The sequence below is a fragment of the Dendrobium catenatum genome, unplaced genomic scaffold (genome assembly GCF_001605985.2).
Source record: "Dendrobium catenatum unplaced genomic scaffold, ASM160598v2 fragScaff_scaffold_1497, whole genome shotgun sequence".
Classification (NCBI taxonomy): Eukaryota; Viridiplantae; Streptophyta; class Magnoliopsida; order Asparagales; family Orchidaceae; genus Dendrobium; species Dendrobium catenatum.
Genome location: NW_021319959.1, coordinates 1,058,847 through 1,076,944, shown reverse-complemented (window position 1 = coordinate 1,076,944; position 18,098 = coordinate 1,058,847).

Here is an 18,098-nt window from a genome sequence, read left to right as displayed (position 1 = left end):
AAAAAGATCAAATTTATTTTCACATTTAATCATATCACAAGAGGATATCAGAGCATAGTTAATCATTTTCATGAAATAAAGTGCAAACGAAAAGAGGTATATTATAATGGTTTGACATACAAGCTATAGTTTTTGGAGAGGGAAAAACGTTCATTTTTTTCAAATTTCTGTCTCCCGCAAATTCCGTTCTCCATTGATGACGGTGGATGACCGTCGGCCTCCACCTTCCGACACCACTGAAGGTGGTCGGAACTCAACAGCCAATGATCGGAGTGGAACAACAACAGGTAATGGCCGTCTTCTTACGCAAACGGAGATCTCAAAGGCAGAAGATCTTCGTTCGTCAAGATCTTCTGTGGTGATGGACAATTCAAAGCTAATGTTGGTAGAGAAGGATTCAAATTTCAGACAATCAGCTCTTTTTCCTGAAAGGAAGCGTCAAGGTCCTCTGGTGATAAAGGAAGTAACTGAAACAACGCCAAAATTAATCAAGCATGTGGAGGCAAAGGTAAGGCTGTATCTGAAACTATGGAGATGGTTACTCTAAAGACTCGTAAATCTACTGAAATGGCATCGGAGAATACAACATCTACTTCGGGAATGAAAATTTTTGTTAACCGGTTCGGGAATTCGAATGCAATCCCTGGACTCTGTCGCAGTGTGATAAATGAAAATTCTCAGAATTTGTTTAACAACAATTTACATTCAATTCTGGACAGAAAGAGAGTCTCGGAGGACGGAAAGGTTTTTGATGAAATGCCTAAAGTAGACTTGGGAAAGGTGAATCCATGGAGTAACAAACCATACATAAAATTGAATTTTAATGAGAAAGATGTGGTTCTATCCGAAGATGGGAAAGCAGTGAGACTAAATGAGAAAATGGAGGAATTGAACTCTAAGAAACTGACAAAGTCATTGGTTATTAAAGTTTTTGGAAGAGATTTACCATCACACATGGTGGCTTGGGAGCTAAGAAGGCAATGGAATCAATTTGGTCAATTCCACTTTACTACATTGGGTAGAGGTTGGTTCTTATGCTCATTCTCCTCTGAAGAAATGACAGAAGCAGCCCATTCAGGAGGTCCTTGGTTCGTTAATGGACATATAGTAGGAATGGAGAAGTGGACACCGGATTTTACTACTAATTCTAATAAGGGTCTTTCTTCTCCAATTTGGATAAGAATGCCCCACTTACCTTTGCAATGTTGGGATGAGAAGAATGTAGCCTGTATGACTTCAAGGATTGGAAAACCACTTATGTTAGATGGTAATATGTTTCATTGGGGAAGGAGAGAGTTTGCAAGAGTTTGTGTAAGAATAAATCTTGATCAACCTCTCCCATTAGGATTTTGGGTGGACAGCATTTCAGGAAGATTCTTCCAAGTGGTGGAATATGAAAAGGTTTCAAATTTCTGCTTTGGTTGTGGGTAGATCGGACATATGGAAAATGAATGTGTGCTGAAAGCTAATAATCAAAAAAGTATGAAGACTTCTGATGACTGTATTAGTAAGAAGGATGGAGAAAAAAAATCAAGAGGTTATTATAGAACCTAATTATGGTCCATGGATAATGGTTAATAATAAGAAGAGGAGAAATTTCAAGATGGGGAACAACATAATCAAAGCAAATACTACCAGATTTGTTAAAAAATCTGGTATTCCTGGTAATAATGAACAGAAAGATCATGGTGGTTTGGAAAATGGCTGCAGTAAAAGCTCTAATCAGGAATTCCCAAGGATTCTAGGTGAGGTGGCAAATCAACTAGACAAGGGAATTGTTAATCTGGAAGGAGATTTATCTCATAAAATGGAACAAGGCAATGTTCCAGTGGATCTTAATAACCTGGATAACAGTAGCAAATTCAGCTCGGGTCAGGTTAATTTGCTGAATAATTCAACTATAAATTATGGGAAGGGTTGCTTGCGTACTCAGGTAGATCCTTTGGGATTACCTGCGAACTCAAGTACTCCCTATCAATCAAGTTAATTCAAAGTTCAGAAGAATTATGATGCAAACTTTGTAGAAAAGCTGGATCAAAATGATTTGATCAGAAATGCATGGGCAGCTAAAAGGGGTCCAACAGTGGATGTTCCTGTAAGTAATGTCAATAGTAATATGTTCTCATTACTTCTTTCTGTAGATGAAGAGGGAATGGAAAACAAGAATAATAAAATTATAAATGCCATGGAGGAGACAGAAGAAGGGGAGCTAATAGAAGAGGTAAAAATTGCTGATAAAGAAGTGGTTCAAAATGCTGGGATGAATAAAGTGAAGAAAGAAGGAAAAAGTGATGTGATTCAGAATGAAGTGGATGGTGGTATTCCGGAAAAATCATTTCCTGCTACCCAAAAACAGAAGCTTTTGAAAGAGCTTAAACACTTAGGGCCATTGAGCAATTCAACTAGATCAAAAAAATCTGAAACAACTCTTAAAGGTAAATGTGGGGGCCCTTCCCCACCTTTATCAAAATGACTTCCCTTGCCTTTTGGAATTGTAGGGGGACTAATAAGAGGGAAGCCTCCCTTTATTTAAAAGATTTGTGAAAGATTGGGATGTCTTTTTTGTTGGGGTGGTTGAAACCAAAATTTCTTCATTTGAGAGGTATGAAGTAAATAAATGCTTGGGTGATGATTGGGATTATTTTCTCTATCCCTCGGCTGGAGCTTCTGGAGGTATTATGGTTTTTTGGAAAAACAATATTACAAATTTTACTCTTATAGAAGCTTCACCTCAATGTGTGATTGGGGAGTTAAGTATTTTCAATAATAATAAGTGGTTGATCTCTACAATATATGGCAACAAAAATTCAAATTTGAGAAGAAATTTGTGGGAAATTTTAGAAGATAAAAGCAGTAAAAATATCCCTATGGTGGTGGGAGGGGATTTTAATTGTATACTTTCACAAGAAGAGAAGAGAGGTGGGAAGAAGTTCTCTTTTTCTCAAGGTCCTCAAGAAATGGCTGCATTTATGGCAAGAAATGACCTTCATGATGTGGGAATTAGAGGACCCAAATTTACATGGTGCAACAACAAAAGTGGAAATGCTCGCATTCTTGAGAGATTGGATAGATGTCTTTTAAACTCAAAGGCGTTGAATGTGGTTCAGAATCCAGTGGTAAGACACTTGCCAAGAATTGCTTCCGATCATTATCCCTTAATTCTTAAAATTATTCAGGAGAGGTTGTACCAAAGCAAAATGATTTTTTATGAAAATGTCTGGTCCTCGTTTCCAGCTGCTAAAGGGATCGTTTTAAAAGCTTGGAACAAACCTGCTAAAGGGAATAACATGGATATTGTTAATATAAAGTTTAAAAGAACTTTAAAAGCAATGCACTTCTGGAGTAAGCATAAATTACAGAATTTCAAATAATGCAATATTCATTTGAAAAGTGAGATTGCGGATCTTCAATTAGAAGAAGCTAATGGTAATGGCTTGGAAGTAGAGAAGCTGGAATTTCTTAGAGCCAAAATTCATGATTATAATGTGAACTCAGCTCGGTTAAGCACATGGTGGAGACAAAGAACAAAGCTAAAATGGATTAGGATAATGATACAAATTCAAAATTTTTTCATTCTTTTGCAAATGGTAGAAGAATGGGAAACTTTATTCATCAACTGAAAAATGAGGAAGGAAATTTAGTAGAAGACCATGCAGCTATTGAAGAAATACTATTGAAATTCTTTAACAATAAATGGAGAAACAGATCTGGAAATGTGAAGGGTTGGCCTCCTTTTTTAAAATCCTTATCTGCGTCTGACTGTAAAATGTTAGATGAAGAATTCTCGTTTTCAGAGCTTGTTGTTGTTATCAAAGAAAGTGGAACTAATATTTCTCTTGGAATGGATGGTACAACATATTCGTTCTTCAAAAATTATTGGTATATAACCGGTAATGATGTTTGGAAAGCAGTCCATCATTTTTTTGTAACAGGGCAGATTTGTTCAAGCTGGAAGGAAACGCTTGTTACCCTCATCCCAAAGGTACTAAATCCAATTTCTCCATTTGCTTTTCGACCTATAAGCATGTGTGGTACTTTATACAAGATCATAGCCAAAATGATCTTAAATAGACTTATGAAAGTGATTATGTTCTTATCTCAGAGGAGCAAACAGCTTTTATAAAAGGTAGATCTTTGTCAAACCACATTCTTTTAGCTCAAGAATTATTTAATAAGCTCGAAATTTCAAAATCCAAAGAAGGTTGGGTGGCTATTAAGCTTGACATGGAACAAGCTTATGATAGTATGGCTTGGGATACCTTGCGATTTATTTTGAAGGAAATGAAATTTCCAAACAGATTTCTGAATTTCATCATGGAATGTGTAAAATTTCCTGAATTCTTTTTAAAAATTAATGGTAAGATCTCCAAAGGGATAAGCTTATAGTGGATTTAGACAAGATTGTCCACTTTCACCTTATTTGTTTATCCTTTGCTCTCAATTATTAACCAATGATTTTTGGTTAAGTGGAAGGAACTTGGGTATCAAAATATCAGCCAATGCTCCTAAAGTGTCTCACCTTTTATTTGTTGATGATATCTTATTATTCTCCCAAGCTAACATGACTAGTATGAGAAGGATCAAGAAAATTATCTCAAATTTTTGCAACAGAACTGGGCAGAGTATAAATAATCAGAAATCTATTATTATTTTCGGGAATTCAGTTAAAAAAGGAAGAAAATTGCCATAACAAAGCTGTGGGGATTCAAAATGGTGAAAGAAGTTTTTTATCTAGGCATCAAATTGGCTTTGAGAAGGTTGTTAGCCTCAGATTTTAACTATATCATTGAGATGGTAAATTCCAAGCTAAATGTATGGGGTAAACAGATGATATCTCTAGCTGGGAGAATCGTGCTTACAAAATCTATTCTAGCAGCATTACCTGTATTTGTGGCTACACACACTTTAATTCCAAAGAAGATTCTTAAAGATATTGATAAAGCTACTAGGAACTTTATTTGGGATAGACAAGGAGGTCCTCATGGACTACATTATATATCATGGGAAAATATGTGTAAATCATGGAAGGAAGGAGGTCTTGGCTTAAAATCGGTGAGTGCTATAACTGGTCCTCTTAGAGCAAAATTTGCTTGGAATTACTTAAAAGAAAAAAGACTCTTTGCTCAATAAAGCTTTGAAGGCTAGATATGGTTCAAAGTTCTGGGAGAATACCAATAGAGCAAATAAATTGTCTACCTGGAAAATTTTGGCTGAGGGTGCTATGGCTCTAAGACCTATCACAAGGTGGAATATTGCTACAGGGAAGTCAATAAACATTCTTAAAGATGCTTGGATTCTACATAGGAGTCTAGAAAAATGGCCTACATTTATAGCCATAGAAAATACTGAATTCCCACTGCTAGAAAGCTTTATTTTTTATGGATGCTGGAAAATTAATCTTCTTAATAAAAAACTTTGGGAAAGACCTAGCGAATATTATTATTCAAATTGAAACTTATCCTTTTCATTCAAAGGATAACATTGAGCTAAAGAAGAGCTTCTCAGGCAAAAGCATTACTGCTTTAGCCTCTTCGTATAAGTCTGATTTTAACAGAATTGTGGATTTTGGAGATTGGCTAAAAAAATTAAAGCTCATTCCTAGAATTGAATGCTTTTGGTGGCGACTTCGCAATGAGGCAATTCCAACAAATGATTTCCTGATGAATAGAAGATTACTGGGACATAATTAATGTCCTAGAGGATGTGTTGAATAAGAAAATACCGATCATGTCATGGTACATTGCTCTAAACTGTAGCAAGCGATTGGAATTCTCAGAAATTGGGGTTTCTTATGTCCGTTGTTCTCCTCTGCCAATGATTGTAAGTCTCATTTGAATAGGTTATCTGAGGAAAATAGATCAATGACAAATTTATATTGTTCTATAGTTTATTTTTCATGGAAGAGTAGGAATTTAATAAAGCATGGTAATAATGAATGGAGTTTGAACTTCATTGCCTGCAATGCTATTAGTTATGCATCAATTTCTTCTTCCAATCTATTCATGGATCACTGGGATGCTAACCAGCCATCACGGCTGATTTCTTATTGGCACCCCCCTCCCCCTGAATGGATAAAAATTAATCTTGATGCTGCTCTAACTAGTAATAATAATGGAGGTATTGGTGGAGTTTTTAGAGACTCTAAAGGCAAATTTTTACTTGCTATTGGAATCCATTGCACGCATTGGGATATTGGTACTTTGGAGCTTATGGCCATCCGTTCTTTAAGGAATTTCATATTAAATTAGATGTTGGATGCAAAGGGTATAATTATAGAAGGAGATAATTTCAACATTATCAAACATCTACAAAGATCAAAGAATAAAGAATCTCGGCATGGCATTCAAGAAGATATTGAAGACCTGTCATATTTGGATGGTTTTGGTAACATTCTTTTCCACTTTGTTAATAGAAAATCTAATAAGTTAGCACACAATTGTGCTAACTTTGCTTTATTTGAAGATTTTCTTTGGGAAGATCTTAGTAGCAATAAGGTTCCTCCTCCTTTTTTTAATGTTCTAAAGGAGGAGTGTGATAGGATTTCTATCACTTAGTAGCTTGTATTTGGTTTTCTTATTCATTTTAATGCAATTTAGCATTTCCTTCAAAAAAAAAAAAAAAAAAACATACAAGCTATAGTTATCAAAGTCTTCTACCTAAGAATTATACTAAACTCTTTCTTTTAACTCTGCACAATGTGGAGAAGTCCCTCCTTCATAAGGTATTAGACAAACTTCTACTTTCTATTCTCTTCCATGCAAAGCATAATTATCTTAACCTAGCTGCTAGTCTACATAACGAGAAATTATTCTGTGCGGAGTTTGCACGTGGCTCTGGACCCGGATGCAAATAAAATTGTGACACGTGGATCGCGGACATGGATATTCATCTATATTATGTTTTATTAATTTTGAATTTTTTTATCTAATAGACTGACTCGGCCCAAAAAGACCATTACCATATAGTTCAATTTAGAATTGTTGCTTCTTTTTTTTGGGATTTCAGTAGCAAAAGCTCTGCAACATATATAAGTTTTAGCTTAAGAAACTTTTCGTACAAGCTGAGAAAGAAAGATCATAGAAAACATCGATGAAGATGAAGGTTGATTTGGAGAATGACATTTTTTTTATGAGCAAATGATATTATCACAGGACACATACACAAAAAATAGTTATGCAGATGTCCAGGAAGCAGAACATTTGAAGTTAAAAGAATTGCAGCCAGAGAGAAAAGGTTAAGGATATGTAGGTTTCGACTTATCAGTAAAGTTCAACTCCTTCCATATTTTCTTTACAACATGTAGCCATTTTGTACATTTTTAAAATTAATGCATACTAGTCCACATTATATGTAATTTTAAAATTAATGCACATTTGCGAACACTAAAATTAATGCATTTTAAAAATTAACTCACATTTTTAAAGTTCAAATGTTGCATATTGGCTTTATATTTGCTACATATTTTTTGTATTTTTGTTGTATATTTACTACTTATTTACTGCATTTTTTATTGAGTATTTATTGCGTATTTATTATTTGTTTAATGAGTTTTTTTCTGGATTTTTACTACATATTTACTGCATTTTTGATATGTATTTGCAGCATTTTTATTACGTATTACTGCTTATTTTTAAATTGTTTTATGCTAATTATCAGAAAGTGTATGAGAATGAGAAAAGGCAGACAAGGCTTATTGTAATTATGCTCATAATGTTAATTTTAGTGTTCGCAAGGATATCATAGTTACTGGCCAAATTCTAGAAAAATAAAATGTAAGAACTTTATTTGTTCAAAAGATGGTTTCAAGAGGATATCTTATCTTAATTTCCAAATGAAATATAAAACATCAGACACCAGAACTGATAGTCCAGCTATTATTAGGTTAAGAGTGGAAGAAGTTGGTAATTAAAGGAAAAAAAAATTATTGAAAGTCACAATCATGATTTGTTTAAGCCAGAAGGCCGGCATCTTCTTAGATAATGTAGGAATGTGTGATGATAAAGCTTCAGTTCTTAAATCAAACAGAAGCTGGGATAAGAATTATTGATGCATTTTTCTAACTTATGAAGTTGAAGGTGTCTAGAATATTTTATTCTAAAAAAGAGATAAGAGGAAAAAATGAATTTGGAGACACTAATACTTTGATTAGTTATTTAACGATCATCAAGTTGATGACAACATGTTCGCTTGAGATGTCCAAATTGATGAATTTGATAGATTATTAATTTTTTTTGGGTTGATGGGATGGGTATGATAGATTATGACTATTTTAGAGATGTGATGATTTTTTATTCTAGTTATAGACTTAATAAGTATAATTTAATATGTGCACTATTTGTTGGGGTTAATAATCATTGACAAAATATTGGGGTGGCTTTATTATAAGAAGAAATGATTGAATAATTTACATTGTTGTTCATAACTTTTGTACGAATAATGAGTGATAAACATCCAAAAATAATATTTATGAATCAAGACTAGGTAAGGCTAGAGCTACATAAATTATATTATCTCACACTCTCCATAGACGATACCAATGACATATCCATAAAAAATGTTCCATCAAAACTGTTGTGCTTCAATAGCAGCAACAAAGTTAGAGGTCTCTTCCATAAGTGTTTGAGTAAATGTGACTACGAGGAGGAGTTTGTGAAAACATGGGCTTAAATAATCATAGAAGGGAATTTCCATAATCATAGTTGGTTGGAGGATCTTTATAGGATAAGAAGTGGTCAATAACATTCAATAAGGATTATTTTAACATGGGCATTCAATCCACACAACATAGTAAGTCTACTAATAATGTGTGTCATGAAAAATCTATGCCCACAAGTTCTCTAACTGATTGTTGTCATGGTTTAGAGAAGGTAATGAGTTCTTGGCATCAGAATGAAAAGGATGAGGATTACAAATGTAGCTAGTCCAAAATAGAACCTATATTAAAAAGATGCCAAATATTAAAGCAAGCTGCTTAATTTTATTCAAAGAAATTATATTCAATTTTTGAAAAAAGAATTTTTATAAGGTGTTGGTGGAATGAGTAGACCTGTCAATTTCAGGTTACGGGTCGGGTTCGGGTCAACCCGGAATTGACCCGGAACTATTCGGGTTCGGGTCAACCCGACCCGTTTTTGTAAACGGGTCGATTTTCCAGACCCGAACCCGACCCGCTTCGGGTTCGGGTCAACCCGACCCGACCCGCGGAAGCCTCCTCCCGTCCCGGCAAGGCCTCGTCAGCTAGTCCGCTCCTCGCGGACCTCGCCTGCGGACACGGCAACGCGGCATGAAAAAGGCGGATCTCGCCTACGGACGCGTCCTCGGTCCTCCGCGGCTCGCATTCCGCTCGGACCGCCCCTCGCGGCCTCGCCTGGGCCTGGGGTCGCGTCGACGCGACTTGGAGTCTCGGACTCGCGACCCGTGGAAAAAGCCAAAAAGGCTGGCCTCGTCAGGCGTCAGCTGACTGCTAACGGTGCAGGGCCTGCACATGCAGGCGGCTCGAGACAGCAGAAGCAGCGGGCAAAGAGGCGGGAACAGCGGGCAAAGAGGCGGGAATCAAAAAATTTTAAGTTAAACGGGTTTTTGGGTTGACCCGGCAACCCGTCGGGTCAACCCGAACCCAACCTGTTTTTATAAACGGGTCGGTTTTTCGAACCCGAACCCGACCCGCTTCGGGTTCGGGTCAACCCAAACCCAAAAATTACAGGTCGGGTTCGGATCAGGTTTTCGGGTCGGGTCCAATATTGACAGGTCTAGGAATGAGTATAGAGTTTGGGCATGTGATTCTTCCAAGTTTTTTATCTGTTGCCCAAATAATAAGGATCAGTCTAATCTTTGGGTTATTAATTTTGATGCATAAGATGGAAACATTTAACACACATGCAAGATGTTTGGGATGATGGGTTTATTGTGTTCTCATTACATGAGAGTTTTGAGGCAGTGGATATTATTAAAATCATTGAGAAGTACTTACTACTGTGATGGTTTGCAAGAGCTTGAAAAGATATATTTCCATACTACACGTTGATAGGATCTTCTTAGAATAATCTGAAGCTAGTAATGAATTCATATTCGGAAATCATATCAGAATGTTTTCATATCAAACTAGAACATGAGCATAACAGAGTGAGCAGGCTGAACAATACATGTTGGCTGTGAAGAAGGACATATTTGAACAAATCAATTTAATTATGTATAGGAAAAGAAAGAACCATAAATTTATATCGGGTGACATTATAAAAATGAAAAATTATCTAAAGCATTGGCCTAAAGGCATCTCAAATGTAAGGCTGAAAAGCCACTATGAAAAGAAGAAGCCGAATGGTATGATATAACTTCATAACTAATTTCTTTTCTTTATATATTATGAAATATTATAACTAACTTTTTTTTTTTCGATTAATTTTTTTAACAGGGAATTCACCCATGAAGGAAAACATAAAACAAATGTCTTCACCTTTAAGTAGTGTAATTTTACAAGCATTCCTGAATGCTTCATCGAGGAATTCATAACCAGCGTACCCTCCTTCCAGCCATCAGTTGAGTACATGAGGAGTATGATTGATATCATTGCTTAAGAGCAATAAATATAACAAATTTATTTGTGACTATTGATTGTTAAAGTAAAATATTCATTGTAATTAGATTTGTTTGTAATGATTGGATACAAAATAAATCATTTTGTATAATTATTTGATAAAAAAGACTTGGTTTGAATGATTGAAATCTTAAACTACTCATTAGCGCTTAAATTGTAGCCATGAAGGAAATTTTTTTTGCTATTTAATTCAGATCATGAAATAAAATTTTTATTTACAGAAATATTGTACCGGAAAACTACTTTAGATTGAATTATATTTAAAGAAAGTTGAACCTAGGATTTTATGTGTATTCACTTCTTTTTTATTACATATTTACTGTATTTTTTGTTACGTATTTACTACATATTTGATTCATATTTACTGCATATTTAGTGCATATTTATTGCATATTTACTTCTTATTTACTGCATATTTTCTAATTTTTTGCTTTTTCAATTCTGCTACATGTATCTCATTATTTGGTTGCTTGGGTGCCCTGGGATTATTTGATTAAAAATGTTGAAGTTTTGAAAATATTATTTTCTTTGGAAGAATTGAATTTCTAGAATTTCAATTTTGAAATTAAATACATCATTATGAATGATATATTGCCTTGGGAGGCAAAGATATCATTCTTTAATGGATTCAGATTACAAAAATGCAAGTTCATCCTGATTATCATTGTCAAACTTAAGTAGAATCACATATGACCACAAAGGGTCAAAATGATATTTGATTTAGAATTTGACTATAATAATCTGAATAAAGAATCATTAATTTCATAATCAAAGTCATGATAATAAAACTATATATCTTTACAAAGAAAGAAAATATTGTTCACTATCAGTCATTTGAATATGATGATAATGATCATTGAATTAGATTTTCTAAAAAATAATTAATTGAATTTTGAAAACTTGATTTTGAAAATTTGGTCTGGGTTATAAATCTCCTACGAGCACAAGCCCTCGTAGTTAATTACATCATAGAAAACCTAGGTTTCCTACGAATACTCTCGATTAAAATAATGGTAGAAATTTCATTTTTTTTTTTAAATTTTCAAAGATTGATATCAAAGGAGTGAGGCTTGAATTTCAGTAGGGATTGGATCAACATTAAACTCTTATTTCTGTAGGTTAAGAGATGAAAGGTAGGAGGTGCTTTGGGATTTTAAAATATTTCAGAAGCACCCCAATATATCCTAAGTGTTGGGTTTAAATTTTGATTTGAAGAGAAGTTTTAGTTTGAATTATTAATTTTATTAGAATATTGGGATTATATTCCTAGAAGATTAAGGTCTTATAATCTAAACTAGTTTTAGAACCTAAATCTAAATTGGGTATTAAAACTTAGTAACCCGAATCAAGCTAATATAATGCAAATCTGAACATACCCTAGCCTGGATTGGGGAACCAACTAACTACCTAAGTACTTAAAATCCATGAGTTCGGTTGTTATGCAAGAGTGGTAGGGACATTGTTTAGTTAAGTTTGAAAAAATGTGGCCGACATCTAGAGACGATCCTAATTGGTCCCTAAACTGATGTTGGGTAAAATGAAGCTTAAAATTAAATTATAATTATAGATCTAGAAACTTTTAAAATTGTATCTAATATAATCCATGCAAGTCGACTCAATAATGCTTAAATCAAATATGAAGCAGTTTAAAAATTAGGCTTAAAAATATATTTTTCCTTAGAGATTGCACAACATTTCCTTGATAGGACTGTATTCTATTAAGTCAGGTGGCCTATCATAACCCGTAGGTGGGAGATATTTAACAAGGAAGAGAATATATAATATGTATGCATAAGACCCTCAACGAACCCAAGATTACTCATTAAAATTATTAGAGTTTTTATCTTAGCTTAAAAGTTTTTTAATTTAATTAAAGTAAAAAAAAAAGATCTTAACATTCCCTCATATGTATCTGATCGAGTTCTAGGGTAAATCAAAATATGACATGCAATCGCCAAAAAAACTAAGAGAAGCAGGCAATTCTAATCATAATCAAAGCAAACAATCAATCAAATCAAATTAAATTAATTAAATAATTTCAATAGTCCATGTGGAAAGTGTGACTCAACATCTTCAAAAAAATGTGGAAAGTGTGACTCAAGATCTTCAAAAAAAAGTAAAGTGGTCAGGTACCACTAACAACAACCTAGATTTTACCCCTAAGACTCAAGTGACATTTTCTACTTTCCTATAAAGAATCATTGTGTTATGTTTGCAGGGGAGTTTAGTCACTAAGATAATTTCAGTCTAATTTAGAGTTTTTCTCTAAAACTCCCTAAGGGTGACAATTAAGAGAATTTAGAGCAGTACTTGATACCATCATTAAAATGTTTGACTTGTGTTTGTGGAAGAAAATCTATAAGTAAAGAGGAGTGTAGAGGAGATCAGTAGAACCATTCTGGTGATATCTATCTCTTGTATTTTCTTTATCTTGTTATCAATAAAAATGAGTTATCTTCAATTCTACTCCATGTCTAGATAAATTCTCTTATTTTGGATTAATGATGTAAGCATCATATGTAGTACTAATGAATTCACCTATTCCTTAGATGATTGAAAAGATATTTTTAATATTACGAGATCTTCATTTAATGTACATAGTTTCCATATGTGTAGTTAAAATTAGGTGTAATGTGGGGCCTAGATAGAGTGAAGCAATCATAACTAGAAATATTGAATTAGTATGCACCATACCTAGGAATAGCATATGAAATGTACTAAATTATTAAGGAGAAGATATAACTATAGGAAATCGATAGACATCCTTTATTCCTAGAAGTTTGATAGAGATCTAAGAATGCTTATGATATAAAATAGCATCACAATTAAAAAAAAAAAATCATTAGGAAAAATTTGTTATTTCATTCATCAATCCAAAACATTAGAACATTATAGTGTATTCATTATTTTATCTAATTTTATTTAAGTGATTGAATCTACATAACCTTTATTTGTATTGAGCTGGATCATTATTGTAATTTTAGTATAAAATACTAATGTTTGTAAGTGAACACTTCTTTCTCATGGGATCAAAACTTTACTATATAAGTATACTAGTTTTTTTGACACGTATACTTGCATATATTAAGTGGGGATTTTATAAATTTTATGTATGAAAGAAAACCTAAACATTACTAGGGATTGATAGAGCCCTAAGTAATTTCACAGTTTTATAGCTTAGTCCACTGCCCCCATCAAGTGATAATGTCAATGTAATAAATTTTTTACAAAAATTAATGGACAACATTAAATCAAGCAATGAGAGGTGCTTGGATCCTGATATATCCTTCCTAAAAGATTTTAAGAATGTCTTTTTCTTTATGTACCTTGAAATTGTAATAAGTTAATTTATTTTTGTACTTCCTATGCTAGATTAGGTAATTTCATTGGGAAAACATTTTAGATAATAGCCCTCCATCAATATTTTTTTTTGTGTTGAAGAAGGAGTGTGATAGAATAGCTATAACTTGGAGATGTATTTTCAATATATGCCAAAGGAAGTTTCATAAAAAAAAGAACATTCGTAGGCCAGGATCTTTCCTACTCAAAGGATTTACTATAAAATCATCCGAGAAGCCAAATAGTAAAGCTTCTTAATTATAAGGGGAAGCATCCCAATTTTTCTTTCTTAGAGATAAAACATCTCTTGATATTAAGAAGGTAAAACCCATGTAGATCTTAGTAAAGAAGTATAGGGAAATTTTAGCAATTGATATGGTTAAGCAACCTATGATTACTCAAATTGGTAATTCGTTGTGCTAGTCACAATACCAATAATCATTGCACAATTAGGAATATCTTTCTTGACCTTATCCAAACCCAGATGAAAAGAAAGAGTACAGTGAAAAGTTTTCTTACTTTATCAATAAAATACATCCTTTTAAAAGGGAAGTAATAAAAAAGATTTTTTAAAACTTCTATTGAAATAAGACTTTAAATTGTGTGGCCATAAGAAGGCCAATAAAATGTGCAGGTCGGGGCAACCCAATTAGATTCCTTATTAATAGATGTGGGGACATGATTTAGAAGACCATCACTTTCAAGGAATGGTTAGGGAGAAGCATAAAATTTATAGTGGTTGTGAATCCCAAGGAATACTTGGTAGATTCAGGACAGAGATATACCAAGTGCATGTCTGGTAACTCCAGGAGCTCAAAATTCCTTCAAGATTGATGTAGTATTTCTCAAGGATAACTTAAAGATGATTAAAACACAAAAGCTAAAGGAAGCAACATTCTAGTAGGATAAGAAAAGGAGGAAAACAAAAATAAAGATATAACCTCTAAAATTATTATTTCTTTAGATGGAGGAATTAAATCCTTTATACTAGTAACCATGTATGACTTTTTTTATCTCACCTAGGTCAAAAGGATTCATTGTATGTCTTGTCTATTTTTGATGAGGATATTATGGAAGATTTGAATATTTCACATGATGATAATTCTAAAAATTACAAAAATAGTTTTAACAAACTTAAAGAATCTCATGGATATTTTTACATATTGATGTTAATATTCATGATGTTTAGGGTTTTCTTATCAGCTTCAAAATAGAAATGTCAGATTCTGAGAGGTTGGTAGAAGATATTATAGAAGTAATTGAAGCTTAGGTAGATAACCACCTGCCCCTTCTAATTAAGAGGTGGTACAAGTTAATCATGACATTAGTTAAGTTCTAAAACCTCTGATGTCTGCTAGAGAAAAAGAAAAATTAGATATTGAAGATTCTAAATCTTCACTCCCATCTAGGCATGGAATTCCTAAGGTCAACTTTTAAAAATTTTCTCATCTTAGAAAGTTTTCTATCGAATTAAGTTTTTGCCATGCTTTGATCTTGTACGAGGAGATGAGGATGGATTTAATCAAAGATATACTCAACTTAAATATTTATAAGGCTCAGTTAATAGCAATATACCTTGATGTAGCTCTTTCTTTCAAGGAGGTTCTAGGGATATCAATCTCTGACGAGGATTTAGTATTAGTAGCTACTAATTATAATATTCAGTTAAATATTTTTATAAATATGGATAACTTCAAATATTTTTGTATCCTTAATGATCTAGGTGTATCAATTAATATTATAAATCTTAGACTCTTGTGTATTTGAGGGTTGATACTCACAAACTCAGTTCACATAGAATGATGTTGCAAGGCTTTAATAGAAAAAGTAAGAGGGCTTTGGGTTCAGTTACTCACTTGTTAGAAATTGGAGAAATAAAAAATATTAGTTAAATTTCATATTATAAACATAGAAAATTCTTTTAACATTCTCCTGGCTAGACCATTTCTCCATGAAAATAACATGTTCATTCTACCCTTAGTCAATGTATCAAATATTCTTGTGATGGCATTGAGCATTATATCAAGGGAGATTTGTAATTATTTTTACGTCATTAAGTCAAAATTTATGAAGATGCCACTTAAAATCTACCGAAAGTGAAACAATATTTTCTAAAGACTTAAAACTAGACAAAGAAAATAAAATAAAAAATAAAGTTATAAATGAAGAAATAAAAGAAAGTGAAAGAAAAGTGCATTCCATCCTTGAACATAAAATCCACTATATTCCTACTCGTCTTTTTCAATAAGGTGGTAGAATGGATCAATGAGATCAAGGGAGAGGTAGTAGATGATGGAAAAATAAAAGAAACTAAAAATATGATGAACAATATACACAGAAAAACACTTGTAATACTCTTTGATTTGGAATCAGTTTTTATGATGAATTGTGTGTATTTAAGAAAACTAATTACATAGTAGAATATATGAATACAATCGAAAGTAAAAGGTTTGAAGTATCTCTAGAAGCAAGCAGTGATAAGGAAAGGGACTAGGTAGTTATAAGAGAAAACTTTTTAATTCAATATTTCTTATTAATATTAATGATTTTATTCCTTATGTTTTTTCTAAAAAATAGTGAAAAAATCAAGAAATTGAACCAACACCACAACGTCACCAAGTTAGCACTGTAGTGCCAAAGATCATTCCAACATCGTAACACCATCCTTTTAATTCCACTATGGAGAGCTCTCTGAATGCATTAGAGAGCTTAGCATAAAGGGGCTATTTAATCGGTAAAGCAGTGCCACAAAGTTATTGCCCCAATTACAAATTGCCTCGTACCATGGTGGGAGATAGTTGAACTAATGAATCGAAGCAATAAAGGATGAACCAATGTGCTTGTCCATTAGCAATGCAGCTCCGTCAAGCCATTACAACAATGCTAGTTTAGTGTTGACCCCTTCATCGAAACAAAAAAAAAAAAGAAAAGAAAAAAAATTGCGTACCTGTGAGGACGTCCGGCCACGAACGAGTCGCATCTCACCTTACTCTCGCACGTCGAAGGCATGGCTCTCACGATCAGCTTGTGCCGCTAAAAGGAGAGAGGAGACGAGGCATTCATTTTCTTCCCCACGATCTCGCTCTCTCTCTCTCTCGCGGCTCTACTCTCCCGACTCTCGCTCTCTCTCGATCCCTCACCCATTCAACGACTTTTCTTTCCTGTTGGGTCGGAAATTGCGACATTTGATCGGAACCAAGCCAGGAGCTCGCCGGCGTGAAGACAACTTTCTACCTTTCGCACGCCTTCCTCGACTTTCCCTTCCAGAAGGATCGGAAGTTGCGACGTTTTAATCGGGAGCAGCAACAAGAGCTCGCCGGCTGTGAAGATGAGCTTCTCCCTTTCGCGCGGCTTCTCCGACTCAGTCGCCGCTCGACTTCTCTCCCGACGGCTTCCTTCTCCGATCGGATCGAAAATCCCAACATTTTGATCGGAGAAACCACGAGATCCCGCCTCCTTCGGTTCCTTGGTTGTTCGGCTTCACTCGATCGACGATTTCCCTTTTGTCGGATCGGAGGTTACAACATTTTGATCGGAAGCAAGGACGGGAGCTTCGTTGGCTGCGAATGTAACTTTCTTCCTTTCGCCGCCTCTCCACCTCCTTTCGTAGCTGTTTGGCTTTACTCCTTCGTCGACATTCCCTTCCTGTCGGAACGGGAGCCCGACATTTTGATCGGAAGCAAGCAGGAGCCTGCTTGCTGTATAGGTAACTTTCTCCCTTTGGCAGGCTTCTCTCGGCCAAATCCCGTCAATCCGTCGAAGCAGAAGGGAAGGAAAGGGGAGTTTTAGTTTGTTTTAATTATTATTAATTATTTTAATTATAATTGTAATTAATTTATTAATTATGATTAATTAGTAGTTAGTAATTAATTGTTAAATATAATTATTCGATTAACTATAATTAATTTCAATTAATTATAGCTAATCAGTAATTAATTATAATTACAATTAATTTATTAATTATAATTAATTAATAATTAGTTATTAGTTATTAATTATAATTATTTAATTATTATTATAATTAATACTAATTATAATTTAAAATATATGTATAATAAAAAAAAAAGAAATGCTTGCTCCTTTTGCCTCGATCCACGAGCCACCGCCAGAGTCGCCGACAATCACCGTCGGGCCCAAAGGTATAAAATCTCTAACTCCAATCCCG